Source organism: Artemia franciscana, chromosome 5 (genome assembly GCF_032884065.1).
Source record: "Artemia franciscana chromosome 5, ASM3288406v1, whole genome shotgun sequence".
NCBI lineage: Eukaryota > Metazoa > Arthropoda > Branchiopoda > Anostraca > Artemiidae > Artemia > Artemia franciscana.
Genome location: NC_088867.1, coordinates 28,192,467 through 28,198,466, shown reverse-complemented (window position 1 = coordinate 28,198,466; position 6,000 = coordinate 28,192,467). Strand labels below are relative to the sequence as shown.

The following is a 6,000-nucleotide window of genomic DNA, read 5'->3' as shown; positions in this document are numbered from 1 at the left end:
GGATAAAATTTGAATATGCTTTAAAAATTGGCGATGAATAATATTACTACCTTGTTAATATTACTACTAAAGAATTTCAGTTGGATGAAAAGGAGTATTATTGTTCGTATGGATAAAAATTCTTGGAGACTTTTGATCCTTTACATAACTGAAACTATCATAACCTCTACAATGGTATTTTCTATCAATAAATACATTACACACATTTGTTTAGGTACATTGAAGTACTTCATATAAAAAGAAAGAGAAAAATATTACCATTAAAAATTGTTGAAAACTCAGTTCCTAGTAGTATTTGCCACTCCAAAAAAATTTTAATAGTAAAATAGCCTAGAACTCAAAATCTCATCACTGTTCAATGTGTCTTTTTTATTGTCTTCTCAAATATGAATACACAAAAAAGCATGGTAATATAATCAAATAATTTTAATCAAATCTGTAAATATCTTCCACGAAGAGACCTGACAACTAGACTATCATATCTTGTTTGGCAGTGACTGTTTTATGGTTTTTGCTTTTCCTAATCAGTCATTTAGTACATCCTAGGAAATTTATAACAGTAAGATAGCCAGGAGTTCAAAATTCTATTAAAGCTCATTGTGCTTTTTGTAAGCTCTTTTTTAAAAATGAATACACAAAAGCATATTAATATGATCAAAAGCTCCTTTAGTATACACTTTTCAAATAATACTCCACAAGAAGTATGTAAATATGAGCAAAAGATTTTAGTTTTGCCTTTACACAGGATTTCATTGGCTGTTTATAAACTGTCAGATGCCGTCCTGGCCGAGTGGGTTGGTGTGCTGGATTTGGGAGCCCTTGTCTGAGAGGACGTGGGTTCGAATCCCAGCGTACCCAATTCTTCAGTTTGGGAAGGGGGTCAGTGGCGTGACTCTGTAAGCTTAACCAGAGTCGACCCAACTCTAAATGGGTACCTGGAGAAATCTGGGGAAGGTAAACAGGAAGGGTGTGCGAAAGCACAGGATGGCTGGCCCCCAACCCCCCATTGTACTTCCTGGCTGAAGGGCCAAGAAACAGAGATCAGCACCACCGGTACGGACTGTAAAGTCTAATGCCGTATCCTTTACCTTACCTTTACCAAGAGTAATAGCTTTTCTTTGTGGGGATAAATTAAATTCCTAGCGATAACTCCTCTACCATGTCCATATAAGTTTGAGCTTTAGGCTATTTTTTCTGCAGGCCATCAAATTTGTCCTTCCAAACTTCAATTAGTAAAAAAGTTTGTTCATTTGACCTTCCAATCCCCTTTGTAAGTCCCACGGCTTTATTTTCAAATTTGTTGCTTGATTAGGCTCCCATAAAACGGAAAAGCCTGTCTTTACTTCCTGATTTTTGGATGCAGGCCCGTTTTCGGCATTTTTTTTCTGCCGTACACAGAAACGAAAAAATGGAACAACAGTAGCAGTTTGTACTACCCGTTTCCCAGTTTTCCAGAAAATGCCCAATGTAGACGCGCCTTTAGCGTTTTTAGAAGGCATAAGAAGTCAACTGCAAAACACATGCATAGAATTAGTATTGTGTTTATGTCCTAGTCTAGACGAGATAGTCTGCCAGCAAGTAAAAATATATTGTGGTAGAAGGTCAATTCAGTTTTACCTTTTTAAGGTGATCTTCACGAATTAGGAACTGGAAATTGTATTGTTTTGTAGTAGATTGGTCCAGATTCATCTTCTAGACTAACACAGAAATCAGTTATCAAAATGAGAAATAGGCTATGCTATATGGTTCCCTGATTGTTACTCTTTCTAAACGTGACCGTTAAGGCCATCACAATTGTATACTGGATCTCCCCCCTCAATGCCTTGATATTTGTCTAAGCTTTGACAAATATTCTGGGTATTGCTCTAATATATGACCACATCTAAAGAAAACAAGATGTGACAACTGACATAGGGACAAGTAAAAGCACAATTTGATTGGTTTTTTATTCTGTTTCCAAATATGCTAATCATTTCACTTTCAAATATCCCCTCTTTTTCATATGGTCCCATATATAGCCCTAATGATGTATTTCTCCATTTAATTGATCTATGTGTAAGTTATAGCTCCTATATTAAACAACTTATCAGTATTAGTCTGTAGTTAGGCCTACTCTAAAAGAGACACTATAAAATTTTGAAAACAACTTTTTGAAATCCCAAAATACTTAACCTAGATCATTCCTAAAAAAGAACTTCACTTTACCCCACCTTCTCCCTAATATGCAAAAAGCCTATATAGCCCAAATTATATGATTCCTATGTGTTTTACTGTTTCTTTGTTATGTAACTCTTTTGTTCAAATATATTCAGCTGCAAAGAAGTAACATCAACAAAATCAAGAAATGGAAAAATGCCTAGGAATCTATAATTAAGGGTATATATTTGCATATTGGGCAGGAAGAGTATAAAATAAAATGAAGTGCTTCTAGGAATGAAAAGATAGACAGTGGCATTTATCCCCTAGGAAATCCATCCTTTGAGTTATGCTCCTCCCTCACTAACTACAAAATAATCAAATAGCAAAAAGTATTCTTCAGAATACAAGGAGGAGAAATTCATCTCAAAAATACAAAAAAGGAGAAGCCCTTTTCAATGGTAGGCTAATACTACTAAAAAAATTACCTTAATTTGCACTTCAGAGTGATAATTTAATCCAAGACAAATATAAAAGAGATAATTTATTTAATCCAAGAGATATATAAGAAAAAGATCTTGTAGGGAAAATCCTCATCATGGGCACCAAAAGGCCCCCTCCCACTTGGAAATTTGGAACTATATTGTAATTATAAGGAAACCAAAGGAAAGAGAGCAGAATAGAGAAAATCCATGGAAAAAATGCATGTTGCCCCATTGTTGGCTGCCTGCCAGTAGGATTTAATGCTTAATAAGGAGAATATAGGTTCTAATTTGTGACTGAGTGACCCCTTTCCAGTTTTCCACAAACATTTTTTCTGTATGATTTGGTTGGAGTAAAAAAAAAAAAAAATATAGATTCTTTGTAGTAATGAATGGTAAGTAAATAATGATCCTTGTCTAGGATGAAAGTATAAGAGCCTAATTATTAATAACATAAAATCAAAGAATTAGCTTTTCATGGTGGTCCTAAATATATATTTGTTTATTAGTAATTTTTGCAGTTATTAGTACACAACACCTTATATTACCTTAAATCACAGCTTGGAGTGATATAAGGATTTTCTGTCATCATAATTATAGAAAGCACAAGGAAAACAACTTAATAAGGGGCAATTTTGATAAGAATATACTGTCAACTCTTGCTTGCTGTGCAAGAGTACCCATGAGCTGATATATGAAGCCACTTATAATTAGAAATGTTTCCCCTAAACAGAATCACATTGAAAAAGATTTAATTTTTACAGTTATGAAGTGTAAAGGTGTCAAATACAATTGTTTTTTTTTGTATTCAAGATTAAATTTAAAAATTGTATCTAATTTTTTAAATCTTAGTTTTAATGTTTTATTTTGAACTAACTACTTTTATAATGTGTTTCTTTTTACAGTTGTTTTTGTAAGTAGGCTATTGTTTTGTACATTTTTTTAATTACTTGCTTTTTTCATTTTTATATACTTTTACTGTAATTGATATACTTTTTGCATTGGCTATAGAAAAATGCTTATCTCTGAGCTTTGTTTAAAAAAAACAAGTTTTCAACTGAAAGTAAGGAGCAACATTAAAACTTAAAACAAACAGAAATTATCATGTATGTCAAGGGTTTTCCTCCTCCTCAACACCTTGCTCTTCACACTAGTTTTTGGCACTTTTACAAAAGCTACTTATTTTTCTAATTAACCAACTCCTGTGTTTCAGGAGTTGTTTTTAAAGAATTGGGAAAAAATTTAAACTTCAGTATAAAGAGCAAGGTGTTGATGAGGGGGGAACCCCTCTCATGTACTGATATAATTTATTGTTTGTTTTATTTTTTAATGTTGCCCCTTACTTTCAGTTGAAATTTTTTTTAATTTTTTATCATTTTTTAAATAATGCCAGAATATCTGGCTCCGCCTCCATAGATAAGTCCCCCTCCCCACAGAAATATCCTCTCGAAAATTCTACCCTTGTGACAATTTGCATGGACAATTAATTTTAACATCTCCATGTGTAAAATTGAATTGGTAAAATAAAATTGAATAAAGAAATTTGTTATAGGAATTCTGGCAAACTCTCTCAAGAAAAATTTTCCCTGAAAAGTGTCCTAATCATCCCCTGGAAGCTCTCCTCTCCATGGTAAATCCTCCCCATACAAAATCTTCCCAGCAGAAAATTCATCCTCTCCTCCCCACCCAAAAATATATGCATACTTTGCAATAACAAATACTATATGTAAACTATGGGCAAATTAAAAAATTTGCTTGAAATTCAACCACAAATTAAAACCCTGGGACTGTAGGGGTGCTATTTTATCTCTAAAGACACTGTTATTAGGCCTTTCGACTATGCTGAACAAAACAGCTGTCTGGAAATTTTGATCAGACAATTTTGGGAAAAAGGTGGTATGGGAGGGAGCCTAGCTGCTTTCCAATTTTTTTTGTCACTTAAAAAAGGCTCTAGAAATTTTCGTTTCCATTAAAATGAGCCCTCTCCCGACGTTCTAGGCCCACTGGGCTGATACAACCACCCCTGAAAAAAAAAACACACACAAAAAAAAATAAACACACATCTTTCTTCTAACAAAAATAACAAGATTCTTCATTTTTGCATATATGAACTTGAAACCTCTACATCAGAGTTCTTTAATATGCTAAATCTGATGGTTTGATTTTTATTAAAATTCTATGACTTTTCGAGGGTCTTTTCCCCTTTTTTCAAAAATCAGACAAAGTTTCTCAGGCTTGTAGATTTCGATGAGTGAGAATAAACTTGATAAAACTTATATATTTGGAATCAATGTAATAAGCCAATTGTTGGTATCAAAATTCCGTTTCTTAGAGTTTTGGTTATAATTTAGCTGGGTCACTCCTTACTAAGTTCATTACCACAACTGATTGATTACCCATCAAAATCCCAACAGAGATCATTGAAATATTGGACTTTTTTCTGAGTTACATTCATAGAACTTTACAGTTTCATGAAATGAATTTAAAAAAATAGAAAAGGTTTTTCAACTAAAGTAAGCAGCAAGTTGAAACTTAAAACAAAATCAAATTACCCTGTATACAAGGGGGACTGTCCCTTCTCAACATCTTGCTCATTAAACAAAAGTTTGTTAGTGCCTTGAAAAATCTTTTTTTTTTCAGTTGCAATTTTTTTTTCAGAATTGTTTACAAAAGCCTCACAGTAACTTCACAGTAAAGGGTAGGGAGCTAATGAGGAGACAGCCTCTTCATGTAAGAAAATGATTTGTTCAAATGTGTTTCAAATCTGTTCCTTGCTTTCAGTTAAAAACCTCCTTTTTTATTTAGTGTCTGATTGTTTCCCAAATCATACCCCGGCCTAACCTAGATATAACTTGAGGTACTGGCCCCTTAAATCCCTGGTTAATTGCTTTTAAAGTGTCTAAATCGATAATTGTACATTTGTTAGTATTGTCCTATGTTTAAATTTGCAATTTCAATTTTAGATAAAATTTGAATATACTTAAAAAATTGGCTATGAATAGTAATTTTGGTGAATAGTAATTCCTTGTTAATGTTACTAGTAAAGAATTTTCGATTGAATGAAAAGAAGTATTATGTTTGTATGGATGGAAATACTGCAAGACTTTTGGTCTTCAACACAACTGAAGCCATCACAACCTCTACAACAGCATTATCTTATTGATAAATACATTATGTACATTTGTTTAAATACATTCAAGTACTTCATGTAAATAGAAAAAGAAAAATATAACCATTTAAAACATTGCTGAAAACTAAGTTCCTAGCAGTATTGGCCACCCAAAAGAAATTTTCTGGTGGTTTTGATGATGGCCTGCCTTGGCTTTTCCACTTCTGTCCTGGTGGATATGGGAATGTAACATTTTAGCTGTATGGAAAAACA

General features: G+C 33.1%; 1 protein-coding gene across 8 annotated transcripts in view; it reads left to right on the top strand.

The window, feature by feature from the left end:
• The first annotated feature begins 1,460 nt into the window (after positions 1–1,460).
• The window catches only part of LOC136027208 (PRADC1-like protein), a 52,085-nt gene continuing 47,545 nt past the window's right edge, over positions 1,461–6,000 (top strand). For 2 of the 8 annotated variants that reach the window (XR_010617539.1, XM_065704230.1), the window contains exon 1: positions 1,468–1,601. The gene's annotated coding sequence lies outside the window, so the exon portion shown is untranslated. Of the gene's footprint in view, positions 1,627–1,846; positions 1,921–6,000 lie in introns of those variants that run through there. The other 6 variants (XM_065704232.1, XM_065704231.1, XM_065704234.1 and 3 more) reach the window with 6 other exon arrangements.